The 23,335-nt window shown below is 39.2% G+C and overlaps 1 protein-coding gene across 7 annotated transcripts in view; it reads right to left on the bottom strand.

Moving 5' to 3' along the window:
* klhl32 (kelch-like family member 32) overlaps positions 1 to 23,335 on the bottom strand; it is a 293,533-nt gene that overhangs the window by 46,298 nt on the left and 223,900 nt on the right. The window contains exon 1 of one of the 7 annotated variants that reach the window (XM_043685407.1): positions 19,772 to 19,795. The exons of the other annotated variants lie outside the window; for them this stretch is intronic. The gene's annotated coding sequence lies outside the window, so the exon portion shown is untranslated. Of the gene's footprint in view, positions 1 to 19,771; positions 19,796 to 23,335 lie in introns of those variants that run through there. 7 annotated transcript variants of the gene reach the window in all.

Genomic DNA, 23,335 nt, shown 5'->3' with positions numbered 1-23,335 from the left:
ATGTACATCCTGTCCCTCAGGATTCCCTCCAACAACTTGCCCATCACCGAAGTCAGGCTCACCGGTCTATTGTTCCCTGGCTTGTCTTTACCGCCCTTCTTAAACAGTGGCACCACGTTTGCCAACCTCCAGTCTTCCGGCACCTCACCTGTGACTATCGATGATACAAATATCTTAGCAAGAGGCCCAGGAATCACATCTCTAGCTTCCCACAGAGTTCTCGGGTACACCTGATCAGGTCCTGGGGATTTATCCATCTTTAATCGTTTCAAGGCATCCAGCACTTCCTCCTCTGTAATATGGACATTTCGCAAGATGTCACCATCTATTTCCCTACAATCTATATCTTCCATATCCTTTTCCACAGTAAATACTGATGCAAAATATTCATTTAGTATCTCGCCCATTTTCTGTGGCTCCACACAAAGGCCGCCTTACTGATCATTGAGAGGCCCTATTCTCTCCCTAGTTACCCTTTTGTCCTTAATGTATTTGTAAAAACCCTTTGGATTCTCCTTAATTCTATTTGCCAAAGCTATCTCATGTCCCCGTTTTGCTCTCCTGATTTCCCTCTTAAGTATACTTTCTTTATAATCTTCTAAGGATTCACTCGATCTATCCTATCTGATCCTGACATATGCTTCCATCTTTTTCTTAACCAAACCCTCAATTTGAAGGGCTTTTGCCCGAAATGTCGATTTCGCTGCTCCTTGGATGCTGCCTGACCTATCCCCCTCACCTTGACCTCTTTCCACCTATCACATTTCCGACCCCCCTCCCCCAAGTCCCTCATCCCTACCTTTTATCTTAGCCTGCTGGACAAACTTTCCTCATTCCTGAAGAAGGGCTTATGCCCGAAACGTCAATTCTCCTGTTCCCTGGATGCTGCCTGACCTTCTGCGCTTTTCCAGCAACACATTTCCAGCTCTGATCTCCAGCATCTGCAGACCTCACTTTCTCCTACAACATTTATCCTACTCATATCATGTATCAAAACAAATCCAATGCCCACATTATTTCAGATGTTACTGTAACCATATTCTCACTAACAAGAGATATGAATTATTGATGCTTAATAGGCAGCTATGGATTATGTTGCATTTATACATTTTAGGTTCACTTGGTAATATGTAATTGATATCATTTATCACAGGAGTGTGAAAAAGGAGTCTAAATGGGGAAAGGCAGCATCAAAATGTTGCTATGATGTTGACAAATATGCATTTATTTATTACTCTTTCCCTGAAGACGCTGTAGTCCTTGCTCACAGATGGTTCCATTGGTCGGTAATACGGATAATGTATTTGAGTGTTAGGTTATTCAACTACAGAGTGCATCATAATTGAGCCAAATTCTATCCTTGCTGCCTATGATTAGGATGCATTAAACCCTTGCCAGATGTACCCTTCCTAACACAGGAAAAAAAAAGGTTAATTACACCACTCTTCAAGTTATCTCAGCTGACTTAAGTGAGCTCAGCACAGATTGCAAACTGAAACGGGGACCCCATCTACCGAGATCTGAAAACATCCCAATCAGAATTAGTACCTTACAGTAAGGATCTGAGGAAATTAGTGAAAAAAGACAACATAATAAATACTTCAATGTCAGGTCATAACTCACCTTATTCTTTGAGTTAATGGGTCATGCATTTTAATCTCATTCAAGTTTGCTTTTGTATAAAAGGCCAGTCTTTGATGGTCATAGCCAAATTATTGATACACAATATTAATATATACAAAATGTTTAAAATACTTTCAATGTCATTAAGTTTTAATATATGGATCAGTAATCTTTAATTCCCAGTGACCGATTTTAGTACTTGGGTTTTTTAAAAATAAATACCTTTAATTGAGCCATGACATGTGTTTTAAAATCGTTCCAGAATACACAGAATCTGTAAGTTGGTCAAGCTTCATATGAAAGTACTAAATGAAAGCCTAAACAACATAGCTAAGCAACTGAAATAAATCAAAATGGCAAATGCAGGAGATCTGAAACAAAAACAGGAACTGCTGGCGACTCAGCATCTGTGGGAAGAAAGTGGAATTAACATTTCAAGTCCAGTGATGCATCATCAGAGAAAGCACCCATACCTGAGTTTCGCCAGCAATTTCTGTTTTTGTGGCTAAACAACTGATTCGTATTATATTAAGATAATTGAAACTGAAAAGTAGCAATGGACATCTCATCTGCAGAAATAATCATAGACAAAAAGCAACTTCCCTAAATTTATTTTGTTAAAGTAAAAATGCTGATGTCTCTCTGATATTTATCAATGGCATTTGATTGCTTTGACAATGGGAGATTGGAACTCTTTTGTTCACATGGGTTGTCCCCATTGTATACCAAAGGTCAGCTGTCACATGACCAGATTTTACCCTTGTGAAAAATTATGATTATAAATTTGCCTGTTGGTTACAGAGTAACATTAAACGCACAGCCATTCTCTCTCCACAGTTTCTTTTAGGCTCAGAGCCTATTTCTGTCACAATTTTAAATATATCTCAGAGATATTACATTTAAAATAAAAACAAACTTCATGTACCATATCGCTCACTCAATAAAAGGATGGGTTTCAGTTTGCATTAGTTGGTCACCTGAAAAGCCACCAGTTTGCATTGTCAGCAAGTCCACTACAACCTCAACACGAACCAATGGAACACTAGAATGCACTTAGAGACTCCAAATTTTTATTACGTTTCACCTCCCCTATGCTTATAAGTTGTATTGCTTGACTTTATGTTAGTGAGTGTGCACATCACAAGATTTGGGACAGTTTTACCTTTTAATAATATTTATGCATTTAACAGAGTGAGTCTTTAATGCACTAAAGTTCTCTACTTGCTTATTCAACAGATTATTTTTTCCCGTTGCCTTACACATGGTCAAGTACATACTGAATTGAGATATCAAGTTTTTTTTTTAAGAATTCAAGCCATGTTATAACCAACTTCAGGAGGGAAGAAAGAAGAAATTAATTCCAAACTTGATCAAAACAATATGTGTGTACCTCATCACAGCTGAGTCATCATAATGTTAGTTTACTCAAAATATATCAAATCTGAATGGAGGGGATTGAGAACGCACAAGATTGAGGAAAGTATCAGAGAACCCAGAGTTTAAAGAATTAAGTCTGCCGAACATGCTAGTAAAAGAAAGGAAATTGTGGGTAGAATTTACTATTTTCATTGGCTGTTTTGCTCAGTTGCTGATATGTTGGTTTGACATCCCAGGTGACTATCCAAAGCAAGTGCCATTATGTCCTCTAATCAAGCAGTTTAGAAGCCAGTGGCTAAAGACAACTAACCAGCACATGGCTCAGTGGTCAGCACTGCTGTCTCACAGCACCACATACCTGGGTTCAAATCCAGCCACAAATGACTGTGTGGAGTTTGCACATTCTCCCTGTGTCTGTGTCAGTTTCTATTGGGTGCCCTGGTTTCCTCCTATAGTTCAAAGATAGGCAGGTTAGGTGGGCTGGCCATCCAAATGTGGGGTTACGGGGATAGGTTGAGGATTAGAGTCTTTGGAGGGTTGGTGCAGACGTGGTGGGCCAAATGGCCTCCTCCACACTGCAGGGATTCAAGATTATTACCTATTTTCACCTCGCAAATAAGCAGTTTGCTTTTCTTCCACTTGTCTGAGCAGGGACCTAGCAGCTTGAGCTTGCCACTTGCTGTTCTGGACATCCATCTTGTCCAGCACTGCCCAATATCCAAAGGGCACACTCCATGGGCAGCAACCACCTTCCAACTCTAATCTAATTGAAGTAGCCACTGATACATTTGTATCTGAGCTGGTGGTATGTGTAGGTTACAGCCTCACCGGTGCTTCCTCTGAGGCATACGTGACTTCATTCTCACAGGTGGAGGAGTAGCTGATATTCTGAGGCACTGGCCACTTCAAAGCAGAGACAGTGCATATGTTGCTGGTCTCTGCAGGAATCATGAGATAGAATAAGTTGTAAAATAGAGGTAAGAAACTGGGGCATGGTAAGAATGCACTCACATGCAGGTAATGAGGCAGCAGCAAAACACTTGGCATTCAATCTAACTTGTATGAGACAGAAGCAGGGACTGAGTGAGATGAAAGTAGCTGGTACTGTTCTTACAGTGTTGCAGGTAGGGAAAAGGTGGTGAGGTGTTTTGAATATAGGCAGTTTAGAGGACAGGAAGGGTTAGTTGGTTAGGGTGGGTGAGAGCCACTAATGGAAGATGCTGCATACATCAGTGAGTACAGTAGACCATGAGGCTTGTTGAGAAGGGCGTGTGGTGGCAGAGTTAGTGAGTGTGATGACTGCAGAGAGAAGATAATGGATTGTACCACTGCGGAGCTTTGAAAGTCATTAATGTTCTTGCCCTGATGGGTAGTCCTCCAGATTGTGGATGTCTCACTTACCTGGAGGGCAATTTTGGACCAGACTGGCAGGGTTTGATGATTGGTTTCCTTTAGCAGTCCTGATGACCCTCCTGCCTACCTTCCAATGTCAGTTGACAAATTGGAATGCAAACCTGCCTCTGCCTGTTATCTACAGGGAATTTTTTTCATATTCCAACTGTGAAGTGATATTTGTGACTGACAGCATTGACCCGGTGTTGCACACTTGCATTGTTTGTCGCACCAGCAGTGGGTATTGCAGAAGGTACTGATAGTGGCAAGTACTTCCCCTGCTGCGATACCATAGTGTATGATGCAGACATAAGAAAAGCAGCAGAGAATTGGGTGAGATAACTTCACAGGTCTCATGGACAGAAACCTTCATGAAACTCCTTGAAACACAACTTTAGCAATTTGAGGTAAAATTCAGCCTCATGTGATGAGACTTGTGCTCTTTTTCTGTATCTGATTTTTATATTTTAATGTATTAAATCATTAAGGCTCCTCACCTGCCAATAAAACGTGTTATTCAAACCATCAAAATCATAAAGCTTTCACTAACTTTAGAGCTAGGGCTTTGTTACTAGGACTTGCAGTAACCATTCTTATTCTCAATTCTGTCTTATCATTTTCAAGTTGATTTTCTTTCAGCCTGTACCTTAAGAATCATCCTACCTTGCAGCTGTTAACTTTGTCATGGAGCCAACAGTTCAGATATTTGCTAACTGATTGTTCGAAGTCTTGATTGTGATCATCAACCTAGTTTTTCAGTGAAAATGGCCATTTCATAAAGTGATTAAATTTGTTTGGGTGTCTAATGTTTTTTTCTCAGTTTGGATTTCTCTTCTTAGCTACCAGTGGGAGGTTACTGCTCTCACTGCTTGTTCTTCCTATCGCTAGCTATAAATGTCTTTTTTAAGACTTAGATTTCTGGTGGTTTATCTGAAAGAGTTTCTATTTAGTAATGTTTTCTTCACAGCTCCTGTACAGATCTGTGGTTTTATTGGCTGTTTGTTGGTCTGAAAGCTGTTTTAAATACTGCAAAACATGATATGAGCTTAGATTAGTCATTACCTCATATAACTAAAGCTTCTTTGTGTATTCATGTCCATGTACTCTGTGTTTCTTCCATAGAATGTCATCCTCTTGTTCCTTTTAGTCTATTTTACAATATGTTTGCTAATCCCCAATGCACCAATGATGACTGTAGACCGCACATGTTCACTGCCAACTTTGACAGATTGTACGCATGCAAGTGTGCATGCACTATGTTAAACTGATATTTTTAAAACTAAAAACATTCTAATCGTTTAACACTTTATTTCTTTTACCCAATTTATTTTATTAAAATTGGATCACCAATTAGCATTTGTCCCTATATTTATCAGAGATATCGCTTTTAATGCAGTCAGCATAATGGTTTCAGCAAGCTCAGCCTCAGTTTTTAAGAGTCGTAGAGATATACAGCAAAGAAACAGACCCTTCGGTCCAACTCATCCAAGCCAACCAGATATTGGCATGGACAAGTTGGACCGTAGAGGCTGTTTTAATCTGCCCATGACATATTTACACTCTGTGATGTGAAGCATTGTGACATTATTGCAAGATTTGAAGCCCTTTCACAATCGGTTTATCGTTTTCAAATGTTCACCTCTCACGTTTCTCCAACTCAATGGATATCGGCCTAACTTGTTTAGCATTTCTTCATGAGATAACTCTTTCACTCCAGGAATGGCTTCTGTGAATTTTCTCTGAATGCTTCTAAAGCAATTACATCTTTTACAAATAAAGAGAACAAAACTATATCATAATCCAAACATGGATTAGAGCTGCAGTAATAATTCCCTACTTTTATACTTAATTCTCCTCGCAACAAATGAGGACATTCCATTAACATCCTTAATCACTTGCTATATCAACTATATATTAACTTTATGCAACTCACATACCAGAATACCCAGATCTCTCTATACCATCAGGCTCTGTGATTTCTTTCCATTTAAATGGATACTGGGTTTTTTTCTTTTCATCCTGCCAAAGTGGACAAGTGCACATTTACCCACATTTACTCCATCTGCCAATTTTTTTGCAGAATCATTTGACTTGTCTATCTCTCCTTGCAGATTCTGTATCTCTTCTTGTCAACTGATATTCCTACTATTTTGGTGTCATCAGCAAATTTAGCTACCACACATTTGCACCCCTTATCCAAACTGTACATATACTTTAAATAGTTGAGAACCTAGCATTGATTGCTATAGCACTCCAGTTGTGACAGCTTGCCAACCCAAGAAAGGGGCATTTATTCCTACTCTTTCCTTCCTGTTTTGATCCTTTATACAAGCTAAAATGTTAACCCTACACTGTGTGATCTTATTTTTCCAACAATCTTTGGTGTGGTACCTTAAAGAGTATCTTTCAGAAATTCAAACACTTCTATGGGTTTTCCACTCTCCACCATGGACATCACTTCATCAAGGTCTCTAACAGATTAGTAAAACACACTGACCCTTTCAGAAAGCCATGTTGGCTCTGCCTGATCAAATCATGATTTTCTATTCTTGCACCGAGCCCTCGAGTTGCCTTTTTCCTATTCAAATACTTGGAAAACTAAATGTTTTTGTTACTAGCCTGCCTTTCACTTGGACTTTGCTTTCCAACTTTTTTTTCAAAACTCTGACAAACCTTAAAGTCTGCCAACCCTTTGTAGATATCCATAAAGTTAAAAATCACACAACACCAGGTTATAGTCCAACAGGTTTAATTGGAAGCACACTAGCTTTCGGAGCAATGCTCCTTCATCAGATGATATGGAGGACTCAATCCTAACACACAGAATTTATAGCAAAAATTTACAGTGTGATGTATGCTATAAAAATTTACAGTGTGCTATAAATTCTGTGTGTTAGGATTGAGCCCTCCACTATCACCTGATGAAGGAGCGACGCTCCAAAAGCTAGTGTGCTTCCAATTAAACCTGTTGGACTATAACCTGGTGTTGTGTGATTTTTAACTTTGTACACCCCAGTCCAACACCGGCATCTCCAAATCATAGATATGCACGGTATTTCTTTCAAAATAATATCATTAACTTTATTATTTTACCACATGAGGTCAATTGCCTATCTTTCACATTGTGTATAATTTCTCTTTCCTAAGAGTTATTAGATATCCTCTTTAAAGGCTGCCATGTTTCTTGACATAAGCCTTTTTTGTGCACTGAAGTCAGGATTATTATTTCAGATCAAAGGAGTGGTTCTAGTACTGACTGCTTGGGGATCATAATGTATATCTTCCTCCAGCTTGAAAAACAATTATTCACCACGGCTGTTTCCTGTCACTCAACCAACCTTGTATTAACGCTGCCAATGTCCCTTTTATTCCATTGGCTTGACTTTGCTGATGAGCAAGTTCAGAGATAACACATCGACTGCATTATACTAATCAACCATGTTCATTGCGTCAAAAAAGAAAATATGTTTCATCTTTAATGAACTCATGCTGATTTTCTTTAGTTCATCCATAGTTTTCCAAATTACTGTTAATGTTGCTCTGGTTATCATTTCCATTTTCCATCAGTTTTCCATTCAAATTTAAATTGGCTGGTCTTTCGTTGCTAGGCTTATTCTAACACTATCTTTGAAAAAGGGCATAAAATAAACAATCCCTTCACCCTGTGGCACCACCCAATTTGAAAGAAAATTTAAACTAGTTCTACTACAACATCTATCCTTATTTTCCTTTGAATCTTTGAATGCGTCTAATCAAGTCACAGTGACATATTAACTTTAAATACAGAAAGCTTTTCTATTATCTTCTTCTACTCTTTTTCTATGATTTTCTTTTGCCAATTCAGGACCTTGGATACTTCATCATTAAATACGACTTTGATGGCATCTTTTCCTGATAAAGACAGATGCAAAGTATTAATTTTGTACCTCAACCACCACATCTAATCCTCCTCGGATTAGCCTACCTTTCATTTTACTATATCTATGCCTGAGTCAACTTTTGGATTTCTTTTTTATGTTGGCTGTGAATCTCTTCTCATACTCTTTACTAAATTATTTTATTTCGTTTTGCTTTGTCCCCCTGAACTTCCTATATTCAACCTGGTTCTCAAATGTAATTTCAACCTGTTAGCAGTCTTATGCAGCTTTTGCTGTTTCACTTTATGATGTATCTCCTTCATCATCCAAGATGTTCTGGTTTTGTTGGTTCCACCTTTCCCATTTGTGAAAACGCACCATGGCTATACTCAAACCATTTCCTCTTCAAAGGCAACCCTTCATTCCATTCAACTTTTGTTTGCTTGTCAACCTTTAACGACAACGTATCTGAGCCAGATCCATTTTCACTGCGCTCTTCTACAATTAATTATTTTTGATTCTTGATCGCTCCTTATCCTCCACCATAGCTAACCTAAAACTTATGATTCTTCTACAAAAACAAAATACTGCAGATGTTGAAAACTTGAAACAAAAACAAAAAAAATCTTGAAAATCTCAGGTCAGCCAGAACCACTGAAATGTCATTGACTTGGTGAGTTAACTGCTTCTCTCGACAGCTGTTGCCTGACCTACTAAATTTTTTACCAGTGCTTTTCATTTTTTATTCCTTAGGATTTCACGTTTATTGTCTCCATAAATGTTTCCCACTGCCACTTAATCCTTCTGAACCTCTTCATTTCCCATAAGCAGATCCAGCAATGCCTTCCTCCTTGTTAGGCTGTAATAATAATGCTGAACTATAAAAATCCTTAGAACAACTTTTGAAACACTTCTTTCTCTTTGCTCTTTACATGACTACAATCCCAGTCAATGTTATGATAAATAAAGTCCATCATTATAATCACTTCATACTTCTTTCACTTGCCCTTAACTTCCTTACAAATTTGTTACACTATTTATTTCCCAACAATTTCTGGCTTAAAGAGTGAAGATACCTTTATTCTAATCTAAAATTTAGGGCCAGACCATACAGGAGAGATGTTTGGAAGCACTTTCACACACTAATATTGGTAGAGGTTTGGAATTCTCTTCCACAAATGGCAGTTGATGCTACGTCAGTTGTTAATTTTAAGTCTGAGATAGATTTTCTTTTGTCAAGTAAAGGTATTAAGGGATATGGGCCAAAGGTAGATATCTGGAGTTAGGCCACAGATCAGCCATGGTCCCATTGAATGGTGGAACAGGCTCGAGGGGCTGAATGGCCAACTCCTGTTCTTATGTTTCTATGTTTTTAGCTCAAACCCAAATAGGTTCTGTACTTGACCCCTTTATGTGTCTGGTTGCCTTTTCTTCTTCGAGTCTTTTTAGGAGGTATGTGCAATGTTGCTAGTTCTCCCTCACTATTAGAATTTTCCTAATTCTGGTAATTTCAAGTGGGATCAACCCTGATGTTGGCCACAGCAGCCCCTACCTTGGTTCTGACAGCCACTGAGAAGTCAGTGATGTGTGCGTGTGCAAGAGAGAACGAACAAGAGTCAAAAAGACATAAAAGGCAAAAACCAAAGTACAGAAGCCTTTGCTACTAAATTCAATGCCAAAAGTTGCCTTCCTAATGCCATTCAACATCAGGTACTATTTGATACTGATGCATCTTCTTTTATACCCTAGGCTTTAAAATGTAGAAAATGAAAGGGGAGTACATCGGTAACACAGCACAACTCTGTTCAAGGTTTTGCAATCACCATGCATTTCATGTTGCTGATATTTGCTGCCTGTAATGACACACTTTCACCATCACATTTTTCCTGTCTAACTTTGTTGACTCAAAGTGAAACAGCAGTAAATCAGATGTGAAAGGTGATTAAGAACTTATGAAGACAGCCAACCTTGAACAGCCAATCAAAAGAACTTACAAGTAAAACAAGGTGAACAAATCAAACTATTCAGACCATGTCTGAAAAGATTTGTAATACAATTTTCTTTGAACAACTGAAATATCTACTGCCTATTATATACAGTGTGAAATAACATAAAAACTGTAACATCTATATAAAAAAAGACCTTATGTACTAACTAGTGCTGTTTTCTATATTCACCATTAGAGCATAGCCCTCTCTGAGCCTTAAGGTTTGAGTACACCAGGTTTTTCAGAGGCATTCGTGTAGCTGTATACAGAACAACCTCAGTTATCCAAACTTCAATTATCCAAATTTCGGATTACCCGAACAAGATCTCAAGGTCCCGTAAAAACATTCCCAGTTGTCCAAACAATCAATTATCCGAACAAAATATTTCCCTTCAGCCTCGTTTGGATAATCGAGGTTGTTTTGTATATTATGCAAATCCATCCTAAATTGTATTATCACTGAAATACCCGAATGCACCCAATGATCCCCTCCCCACCCAGTCCATCTATTAAATCTGACCTTATACCTCCAACCCTGCTGACTTAGCTCATTACCATTGCCCCACTCCCTACCAAGCCAGATCTGACACTCCAACCCATTACTTCCCCCTGATGCTCCATGGGGGAATCTCCACATCCCCAGTCTGACACACCATTCCCCTCCAGCAGCAACTGCTCCCTCCCCCCAACCACCCCATTACCAGTAGACCAGCCCTGACAATGCCCCTCAACATGACAGCATCAACTGTCCTCAGCCCTAACCCATTTACCTGCTAACGTACGCCACTTGGCACCAGCACCAAACACTCATCTGGAACCCTATCTCCCACTCAGCTGTGCCCTCACACATCCACCACCTGTACTCCTTCACCAATTTGCCACTTGTACCCCCTCACATAACTGGCATCCACACCTACATGACCCTTTCCTACTTACCTTCTCTCAGTAGTTGTCAATGCAGATTAAGTACCTTTAAACTATAACGTGGTAGCTATTTGTAAAGGCGTGTGTGGTTTCAATGCCAATCTTCTCTGCTGCTGGTTTTACGGATTTCTGGACTTTACCGTGGTGTCCTGGCTCAGACGTCCACCTGTAAATTTAAGTGATAACTGGGCAACGTTAACCTGAGCTGGATCGAATAATCTGGGTCAGAACATCAGGGTCGGAAATTGGGATTCCAAACTAGATCAACAAATTCACAATGATGTTTATATTAGTCCTTCCTGTCATTCATCTTCATAAAAGCAGGTATTGGTTACTTATTAAAACTGAAAGAACTGTGGATGCAGTAAATCAGAAACAAAAACAGAAAATCCTGGAAAAGCTCAGCAGGTCTGGCAGCATCTATAGAGAGAAATCGGAGTTAATGTTGTGGGTTGGGTGTCCCTTCCTCAGAACGTTAACTCTGATTTCTCTCCATAGATACTGCCAGACCTGCTGAGCTTTGCCAGCAATTTCTGCATTAGTTATACATTGTTTCTTCATCCACACTTCCCATCCTATCTCATGAACACTAACCTCAAATTTAATTTTTACCACCACTGCTCATGGTTAATTGTTTCAGGGCCATGCTCCCTCAACCAGAACTGAAATCGTTGTCTCATAGTCCTCAAGATTTCAATACAGCATCACAGCAATCCTGAGTAAAAGCATGGAACTTTCAAAAGTATTTTTAAAAGTTTTCTTTAAACATTTTGATTATTTTGTTATAAAAATATTGGAGATATGCAAAGAAAAGCTGTTTGACTTGATGCAGGAGATCATGTGATAAAATATCCAAGAATATGTACAACTCAAATTAGAAACTTGACATTGTCACCAACTGTTCAAGAGCTCACTAATATAATTATGTTCCCACATCTATGGCCTTCCAAGGCAATGTATTCCAGATTTCCACCAACCTCTGGGTGAAATTCTTTCCTTAAATCCCCTTTAAACTCCTGCCTTGTGCCTTAAAATTATGACCTTGTTACAATTAAGGGGATAACTACTTCTGATCTCTCCTGTCCAAGCACCTCATAATATTATGCACATCAATCAGTTACCCACTCAGCCTTCTTTGACCTAAAGACAACAGCCTGAACATATCAAACCTTTCTTCATAGCTAAAATGATCCAATCCAGGCAACATCCTGGTAAATTTCTTCTGTTACACCCCCAAGTGCAATCATGTCGTTTCTACAATGAGGTAACCAGAACTGCACACAGTACCCCACCTGTGGCCTAACATAGTATTTTAAGACTACAACATAACCCCCTGATACTCTATGCCACAATTGACAAATACAGGGGGGTCCTATATTTACATGTGGAGGATGAGTTTTAATCAGTGTTCTGTGAGTAGTGGGATTTTTTTGACTAATTGATGTGCTGAGGAGGGAGGTATCTTTAAGAGGATCCTACATTAAGTATTGTATGGATGTTGCTTGCCTGAGGGGAAGAAGCCCCTTTTGCCTCAGCTCTGCTCATGACACAGGGGTACTAATTGTGCTTAGGGCGATATTCTTTTCTCCACAGGATGGGCTGCATGATACATTTGCTCACAGTGAAGTGAAAGCCATGTGGGGTTTGTTGGCAACAATCCTATTCATTGAGGATAGGAGAGTTTATTTAGTGGCAAATGGTGGACAATGATAATTACACTCAGTACCAAAGTGTTTGATTTTGAGTTGGTATTTTGATCATAGAATTTCTGCTCTACTGAAGGGGTGCAAGTTGAGAATCAGCCCCTATTCTGAAGGGGTTCTTTCCTTCTTTAAAATATTAAGATGAACTTCATGTGCATTTGACGCTGTAAATTTACAATTTCAAGGGAAATTGCTTGCTTTTCAGTGACTCAGCTAATTCATAGAATGGTCATGAATTCTCTTAAGAAACATTCACTCGATACACTATGGCAATGTCAAATTCCTTTCATCTGGCCACTATGCATGCAAAGTACTGTTTTGGGTTGTATTCCTTTGAAAGCAACCTTGGAACATCCATAAAAATCAAAGCAAAAACAAAAAAAGCGCTAAAAAACACTCAGCAGGTCTAGTAGCAACTATACAAAGAAAAGCAGAGTTAACATTTTGAGTCCAGTGACTCTTCATTGGTTCTGATGCTAATTCTGTTTCTCAATACAGATGTTGCCAGATGTGCTAAGTTTCTGCCACTCTCTCTGTTTCAGATTTCCAGTTTGCTGTTTTTGTTTTTATTTTGGATCTTACATGTTGTCTTCTTTCCATCTGTTTGCATCTTGTAGTTGGAATCTCCTGTTTACAATGCTTTCTGTGTAATATAGATTGAGTAGAAGGCTTAACTTCATTTACCTTTTCGAATTTTCTTTTTAAATTCATTCTTGGTACATGGACATCATTGTCTGGGCCAGCATTTATTGCCCATCCATAGTTGTCCTTGAGAAAATGGTGGTGAGCTGCCTTCTTGAACCAATGCAGTCCATGTGCTGCAGGTAGACCCACAATGCCCTTAGGGAGGGAATTCCACGATTTTGACCCAGCAACGGTGAAGGAACAGTAATATATTTCCAAGGTAGGATAGTGAATGGCTTGGAGGGAAACTTGGAGGTGGTATTTCAATGCATTTGCTGCCTTTGTTCTTGTAGGTGGAAGTGGTCATGGGTTTGAAAGGTGCTGTATAAGGATCTTTGGTTAATTTTTACAGTGCATCTTGTAGATAGTACACACTGCTGCAACTGAGTGTCGATAATGGAGTAAGTGTGTGCTTGTGGATGTGGTGACAATCAGGTGGGCTGCTTTGTCTTGGATGGTGTCAAGCTTTTTGAGTGTTTTGTAGTTACAGCCATTCAGGCAAGTCGGGAGTGTTCCATCACACTCCTGATTTGTATCTTAAGGATAGTGGACAGGTGTTTGGGAGTCAGGAAGTAAGTTAGTCGCTGCAGTATTCCTAATCTCTGACCTGCTCTTGTAGCCACTGTGTTTATGTGATAAGTTCAGTTGAATTTCTGGTCAATGGTAACCCATAGTATGTTGATAGTAGGACATTCAGTGATGGTAATAATATTAAATGCTAAGGAGCAGTGGGGAGATAGTCATTACCTGGCATTTGTGTGGCATGAATACTACATGCTACTTGTCAGCCTAAGCCTGGATATTGTCCAGATCTTGTTGCATTATAACAAGGGCTGTTTCAGTATCTGCAAGCCATAAATAATGCAGTACACTGTTCATTTGATTGCACAATATGTCAAGGAAAGGAATTCCTGCAGAATTAGTGGGTGGATAATAAGGAATCATGCCCATATTCACAAAAGCAGCATCAATTAATTTATCAATGTCACTGATTCAATTTTATTAAATTGGGCAATAATATAACAGCATGTTGTGACCTCATACTGTACTGTGCTGAATCTCTCTATTCTGTTGACTATGTAGATTCACATGTCATGGTAACATCAAATTACACCACTAACTTCACCATTTAGAATGTTCAATAGATCAAATTATATATTTGAGTCAAATTTTGAGTCCAACTCCTGGCAGTGACAATGTATTTCCCCTTTAATTGCACCAGGTTTCAGAAGGGTTGGGATGTACAAAATCAGCCTTTCAAAACAGACTCATGCTGAGTATTACCACCAACCACAGTATCTGTTAATTTCTTAAAAAGGCTTGCACCTTGTGTTTAAGACTACTGCAATACACCTTTCAAAACTAACATAGCAGCCTCCAGTAACACCTGTCTGGAATGTCAAACATCCAGGTTTCAGACATCAAAGCATAAATTTAAGAGTTTGTAAAATATCCAATTTACTAAAAATTAAATTAATTACAAATGGTTTTCCAATGGTGAACAAACTTCAAGCAGAAAAGCAATCTACTATTCAACAACCACCAAATATTACAAAATTCCTCCATCAAATAATTCCTTCACTGCTTATACCTGTCATTTCCTTCTCTGCTCAATTAAATACATGAGCAAACCCAAATTTCTTTGAGAACAATCATACAGTTCAATACTGCTTATACTGAACAATAGAGTCTATCTTTATTGTCAGCTTAGCCAAATTTGCCACATATCACTTTCAACAGCTTCAAATGCAAAACCTGCTGGATTTTCCCAGATGAGGTATGAATCAAGAAAAAGGTTTATTTCCATGTCATAAACCTGCCACAGATGGGGAGCCAAAACTACTGGTAAATTTCACAGAGCAGACCTGTCTGCCGAGTTGTGCTGGCCAGTTTACAGCTGCAGTATTGGAGTAGAAGAAATGCAGGTCACATTGTGACTCACTTTGGCAGCCATTGGTGTGACTGCTATCTGTACATAAATATTTTCAAAAGTTCTCAAAATTTCAAAATATTGGAGAGCTGCTTGGAACTAGGGACAAGGTAAGATGGTTACATCCCCTTTAAAATAATAAACTCTTTCTGTTTCGGGGTAAGAACGCCCTGCTTCACAGCCCACCTTGCCTTCACTTCCACTGAGCTGGCCTGGGACTAGGCAGTTACTAAAGGATACCTGTCCCAGTGAAAATTAGAAACCGAAGGCAACAAACTCTCACAATACTTTATTTGGCCTGATGATTGGTGCAGGTGATTTCACTGACCCACCCTCAGTTCCCCAAAACTTCTCTCAAAAATCACTGGTGTTGGGAAATAGCTCAGGCCATCACTGCCATATTTTATCTCTATTCTGACCTAATCTGGCAAACTCCAAAAATTCAGCCCATAAGGGCACTTCATCTTTACATATCTCAAGCTTGCATTTTGCCATGGTTATCCTTGTTAGAAGCATATATTGCTTATGTCTTGTCCTGTTTATGAATTGAGGAAGTAAGTGATTCAAAGTAGTTGCTATTTTATGTGTACTTGAAAGTCAAATTGCATTTTTGTTCACTTCTTTGACTGACATAGAATTGTAGCACTGAAGAATTGTGTGTGTTAAGTTTTGCCTTGCAGTTCTAGTTCCTTTTCTAGGTCTCTTGCTCCTTTGATCACCAATTTAACATGCATATTTAATATGCTTTTTGTTTAATTTTTCATGAATCTTCTTTATTCACCCCCCCCAGAGGCTGAGGTATAGAATTGTTTTTGCTTAATTAATTAACAGCAGTATGCGTAGCTGACAATGCCTGCATTTGTTTCCATCCCTGTTTGCCTTTGAGAAGATTGTAGAGGTAGTGTATAATCACGGTGTGATTAGGAAGTCCTGTTAAGGTTTCTTTTTTACCTAAAGGAACAGCTTTATATTTCTCTATCAGGATGGTGTGTGGCTTGATGGGTAACTTGCAAGCAGTGATCCACCACACATCTGCTGCCCTTGTCCTTTCTAGTGGTAGAGGTTGCAGGTTTGGAAGGTGCTATCAGTAAACCTTGGTAAGTTAATGCAGTGTATCTTACAAATGGGACACGCTGCTACACAGCAGTGAAGGGAATTAAATTTTAAGATGCCTCAGAATACCCAACTTTGGACCTGCTATTGCTTTCAAAATTATTTTGGGTTACTTTCAGTTGCTTGCTATTTCAACAAAGCATCTTACTTCCATGGTAATATTTCTATCCTGGGATTGCTAGTTTTCCAGCAAGGCTTAACACAAGCTTGTGCAATAACAGGTAATTTCCACTTCGGTACATTACAGCCTCTTGGACTGTATTGAGTTGGACAACAACAAAAACAGAAATCGCTGGAAAAACACAGCAAGTCTGACAGCATTTGTGCAGAGAAATCAGAGTTAATGTTTTGGGTCCAGTGACCTTCTTCAGAAATGTCCTGATGAAAGATCACTGAAACAGAAATGTTAACTCTGATTTATTTCCATAAGTGATGCCAGGTCTGCTGAGTTTTTCCAGCAATTTCTGTTTTTGTTTCTGATTTCCATCTTCTGCAGTTCTTTCAGTTTTTTTTATTGATTTACACAATTTAGTGCATGGCCTCTGTCCTCCATTTTTCCTTACATCTTCCCATCCTCCCTCCACTGTGTCTTGCTTGTGCCTGGTTGACTTAGCTCTCAACAGATTGGACTCATTTTCTCAACTTCATTTACATCCATTTTATATCTCTATCGTTCCCTTTATCATTATTAGCAGTTCCTTTGTCTTTTGCTCTCAGCACCCTCACCATTTACTTTATTCACTCCTCCTTTCCTTCCATGTAAACTCACCATTTTTCACTGCCATTCAGTTCTGAAGAGAAGTCATATTGGTTTGAAACATTAAGTCTGTTTCTTTCTCTCCATACACTGCCAGATATTTCTATTTTTATTTCAGATTTCTGCCATCTGCAGTATTTGCACTTATGGATTTTTTTTTCTGGTTTAGCTAAATTTCTGGGTAATTAGTAACGTCCAGGATGATGATTTGTGGGATTCAGTGATGGAAATATCATTAAATGCCAAAAGGAAGTAATTAGATTCTTATTCTTCTTGTTTGGAGATATCAATTAACACATAAATTTCAAAGTCTGAGTATCTTCCAAGTTGTGTTAAATGTGGACACAGTATGCTTCAGTATAAGAGGAATTACAAGTAATCAGATACAATCATCACCAAACATCTACATTTCTGAACTTATTTTCCAGTGAAGACAGTTCCTCAGGAACTTCTGTAGTAATGCCCTAGGGCTGAAATTACTGGTTTTCAATGAACACAACCACCATTCCTTGAGCAAATGTGGCTTCGCACAACTGATCATCTTCCAGTGAATTCAGTTTTGACAGTGTTCCTGATGCCATATTCAATCAAATGCAGTCTAGACACATCAGGGACATTCATTCTCACCTCACCCCTGGAATTCGATAGTTCAGTCTGTAAGAAGCACAACAGCTAAATCACCCTAATTGAATTTAAACCATGTATTGGTGAGCAAGTTGCTGCAGGTTCCACTTGATGGCACGGTCAAGAACATCTTCCACCACTTCCTGATGATTTAGAGCAGACTGATTTGTCTCAACAAGGATTGCATGGCGATCACCCCAACAATAATGTCATGAACAGTTGCATCTACAATAGTGAAGTTAGCAAAGTTGATATTTCATTGTTTTCTTCCTCTTGTTGGTGTCCTCACTGCCTGCTACAACCTGAGTCTGGAAAATAAAGCTTTCTGGACAAACTCCATGAGTATTGGTGTTACCGAGTCACTACTTATGATGGACATTTAGGTCTTCCATCCAGAGTGAAGTCTGTCCCCTAGCTACCTTCAGTGCTTCTTTCAGGTAGGATTCAATGTAGAGGAGTAAGGATTCATTACTTGGGGCAGCGCAAAAGGCAATACTCAGCAAGAGGGTTCGACACACTGCATTTTTTAAAAAAATGAAAGTTTGCAAAGAAAACTGAGATTAAAAATATAAGTGCATTATTAAGCATTTTCTAGGGCCAACCTATTAATTATGGCTGCTTTTTTAATAATGTCGCTTCTGATATAGTTTTCTTTTGGTTTTGCTGAAGGTGACTGACAGTGACTGAGTCCAAGGCATTTTGTTGTTGAACTTGAGCAATGTGGCTGAAATTGCAAATCAGATTATACCTAATGACGACAGGTTGAGAAACTGGTCACTCACTTATACTGAGCATAGTTTACACTGACATACAGCACAATCTCACTGGACTAAATGGGATAGATTCATAAAAGCTCGAGCAACTCAAAACCCATTAGTGGAATAATATTCAACCATAATCTATTACCTTGTGGCCAGCATATCCCACAATCTACCATTACCAACAAGCAAAACGATTGTCTTTGGTTTAATCAGGACTGTAGGAGAGCATGCAAAATGCTGATACACCCCAGAAAAGTAGGTACCAAACTGGTGAAACTACAACACTGGATTATATTCATTACTATATAGGGGAAATGCAGCATGTGATTGAACAATTCAAAATCGACAAATCTGGGTGGAAAGTTGTCCATAGACAGATTCTATAGCTTCAATAAATCCTGCAACCTATTAGAAGGAAGGAAGGAGAAAAATAACGAAAAACAGAAGAGAGATGGTTATATCTTGTTTCACCTCAATATCTGCACCACCTGCAAAGCTGAGGCAATTCCAAGCTGCTTTGGTATAAGATACTCAAGTGTTATTTATGTGTGTGCCCCTGATGTTCAAATGGATTAAGGCTGTTCTAAAACTTTCTCCAGTCGTTATTGCCTTTTCAATGCTTGGAGTTAAAATTCTTTAGATTGATGTGAATTATAAAAGCAAATTTTTCATGCTCTCATACTCTTTTTTATATATTTGTACCAAAGAAACCAACCAACTGACAGCAGTAACTAGGCTGGTAAACAGTAATATGTTGAAATGACCCTGAAGATTTTCCTAGCATATCCTGAAATGACTGACAACCCCCTTTACAGAGAAAGCTAAACAGAAGTCATAGCCAACTCCACAGCACTTCTGTTCAAAGGCTGTGAAGGTCACAGCCAAGCAAATGAACTTCCTCCTCAAGGCAGAAATAAATAAATCGCAAGGAAAGAAACTAAAATGCAATTTCTAGCGTTCAAGACACGAACTGTAAATGACAATGATTGACAGCTGAGCTATATCCATGCAATATCTGAGATAGCACGTTCTCATTTACCTCAGTGTAGCTAGCAAGCACACATTAAACATCCGTCTGATGCCCAAATTAACCTTCTCAGGAAACTGAAAGAGGCACAAACTATCATAATCAGCCTTTCATTATCACAGCAGCCTCTAGTTAAAGGGTCAGAATAATTGTGCCATCAGAGCAATGATTGTTTTCAATCAACAGACGGCTGGAATGACAGGTCTGTGATTGAATAGTTTGATGAAACTGCACTAGGCCTAATCAGGCCAGATGAAAGGGAGGCATGATTGGTGCAAATGAACATTCAAGGCTCTTCTCTTCATTTACAATCTGAAATTACACTTAAATTCTATGGGGTTTTTTTTTGAGTATCTTAAAGGGGGTTGTTTGATTTGTTATGAGTTATGACAGCTGAGTGTTATAAAACATAGAATGGGGGATATCAGATCTTGCAACAACTACTGTAATGTTTACATAAATTCTATAGAAGTTATATTTTAACTCCACAAGGTCACATAAAATAAGGATCAACTTATCTTCTGAGCATTGCAACACTTGAACAGAAATATCGAAGCGAAAATAATTATAGTAGATAGACTCAATTTAGGTTTACCAAAATGAAATGCCTCTTATCATCTGATAGACTATTCATTTTACAGCATACTTTGTTTCTCAAAAACCCAGCCAATGAAATACACAAAAGGAAACTTAAATTTACTTCTTTTGATACAGAGGGTGAAGTTTGTTACTGGGGGTAAATTGTAAATATTTCTGATTTTCAAATATAGCTTTAAGAAAGAAAGAATTTTAACTTATATTGCATCTTTACTGACCTCAGGATATCCAAAGCACCCTACTGCCAATGAAATAATGTTGAAATGCAATCAGTACTGTAATGTACAAATATGGCAACCAATTTGCACACAGCAAGCTTCCACAAACAGCAATGTAATAAACCAAACTGTTTTAGTAATGTAAGTGGGGTGGCAATTTAATGTCTCATTCAGAAAATTAATTGATAATGCATAAAGCACTTAGCACTGCACTGAACTGTCAGCTGAGATGATCTCCTCTGGAATTGGACTTGGAACACTGAGCCATGGCAAGCACTCAATTATTTTCATGTCCAATAGTTCCATGTCTGCCTCCTGAAGTAGCTTAACGGGACACTAATGTAATAATATTTCTCTCATAAAATGCAGTATTCAGTACTTCTTATCAACCGTGTCAACAAACCTCTGTCCACATCAGCAATTTTAAGATTCCTTATGCATCTTTATAATGCCCAATAGATGCTTTATGATAATAAATATCTTCAATCTGTCTACATCTTACAGGAACAATTGTGCAAGAGTGCATATTTAGGAAGAACTTCATTAAATATTCACATCTGGAAAGACGTTCATGAGATAGCAACATGTAAATAAACATTGTAAAACAAAATAAACTTTATTGTCAAGGCCAGCTGTGGTTTTCACTTCAAACAGTTACTTCCATGCTCTAATTCAGAATCTGGATAGCTTTCCAACCCAGCGTATCAATGTTAAATTACTCTGTCCAATGTACAATCATGTTGGAAAACCTAAAACAGAAAGTGCAGCAGAACTGAAAACAAAAATTGTTGGAGAGCACAGCAGGTCAGGCGGTATCCATGGAGAGAAAGCAAGCTAATGTTTTGAGTCTAGATGACTCTTCAGAGCTGATGAAGAATCATTTAGACTCGAAACATTAGCTTGCTTTCATTTCATGGATGCCGTCTGACTCCCTCCCCTCACTGTGATACAGAGCATTCCTTATTTTCAGTACAGATTCCAACATCTGCAATAATTTGCTCCTTAAGAATGTGCAGCAGTTGCACTGCTGAGTCTGACACTAGAAAATCATACGGCACGGTAAAGTTAACCTGGATGTACCTATGTGGATCTAAGTCAAACTTCAGAGTGTTTAGTCTTAAACTGTGTCAAAACTGGTTAAAAACTCAGGACATATTTACCCTATTGTGTCTCCAGATGCAAAATAAGCCTTAGTAGCCTTAAAATAACAGACCAAGGTCTGGTGTTTTGGCATGAGAGAGAATTTTTATATCACAGCGAAAATGATGGATTAGCCCTGAATCTTACACTCCACCTCTCAAAAAGGTATCTTCCATATTGTTGCAGAAGCAGCACAAAGCTTATTTTGACAATTTTTCCTTAACCTGAGGGAACAAGAGTGTTGCGGCTGATGGCATGATAGGACAGTTCTTTGTGGCACCAACTGGCACTTGCACACAGATGCCATTAACAGGTCTGACCTTGTAAAGTGCTCACTGTGCATCTTGTGAAGGAAGACAGAGGTGAGGCATGGCATTCTGTGACATAGAACCAGTCATGGTGAGTAGCTGGTGGTCAGAGGAATGACAAAATCAGGAAGAGGCTGCAACATACACCCACTGGAGGAGGACGATGACAGACACTCAGGTTCTTCAAGGTGGGAAGGATTTACAGACTGAGGACATCATGCTTCAATATGACAAAAAGAATACTTAGGTTAAACAGTTAGATTGTGACAGATACATGTGGCATGGATCAGGAGCAAATAGAGGTACACTTCATCAACCCTCATGCTCTGTCAATGTCTGTGAAGGTAACCATTCCACTCAATTTCTATGCCCCAGGCTCTTTCCATGGATCATTGGTAGATATTTGGTAATTCCCAGTCAACGGCACACAGCTGTATGAAGGCAGTGACTAAAGCCATGTTTGCCTGTGTAGGGAGCACTGAAGGTATCAGAAATAATTATTGTACACTGCATGCTGCATAACAATGGGCAGCAGCCTAGACATTAAGGAAAGTGAGGCTTCTAGCAGAGTTGTAAATTCTGAGGAAAAGGGAGATGAGGAGGAAAGGGAAGATGTCCTACACATCCTGATAATTGTAAAACCGATGGCGGATCCCTCCAATGATCAAGCATGACTATGTAGCCAGGACTGACTCAGTGCAGGACTGGACCAAAATTAGATGTATCCATTGCAAAAATGTCCACCTAACAAAGCTTTTACATGTGACACCACAATTACTCATCACTGCTCATTCCATACAAGGGAGCAAATTAACATAAGTGAATTTTAGCTGAAAATGTGTTGCTGGAAAAGCGCAGCAGGTCAGGCAGCATCCAAGGAGCAGAAGAATCGACATTTCGGGCACGAGCCCATCTTCAGGAGTGAGGAAAGTGTGCCAAGCAGGCTGAGATAAAAGGTAGGGAGGAGGGACTTGGGGGAGGGGCGTTGGAAATGCGATAGCTGGAAGGAGGTTAAGGTGAGGGTGATAGGCCGGAGTGGGGTGGGGGCGGAGAGGTCAGGAAGAAGATTGCAGGTTAGGAAGGTGGTGCTGAGTTCGAGGGTTGGGACTGAGACAAGGTGGGTGGAGAGGAAATGAGGGAACTGGAGAATTCTGAGTTCATCTCTTGTGGTTGGAGGGTTCCTAGGCGGAAGATGAGGTGCTCCTCCTCCAGCCGTCGTGTTGTTATGGTCTGGCAATGGAGGAGTCCAAGGACCTGCATGTGTTTGGTGGAGTGGGAGGGGGAGTTGAAGTGTTGAGCCACGGGGTGGTTGG

The sequence above is a fragment of the Chiloscyllium plagiosum genome, chromosome 3 (assembly GCF_004010195.1).
Source record: "Chiloscyllium plagiosum isolate BGI_BamShark_2017 chromosome 3, ASM401019v2, whole genome shotgun sequence".
Taxonomy (NCBI): domain Eukaryota; kingdom Metazoa; phylum Chordata; class Chondrichthyes; order Orectolobiformes; family Hemiscylliidae; genus Chiloscyllium; species Chiloscyllium plagiosum.
This window is presented reverse-complemented; position numbering and strand designations above follow the sequence as displayed.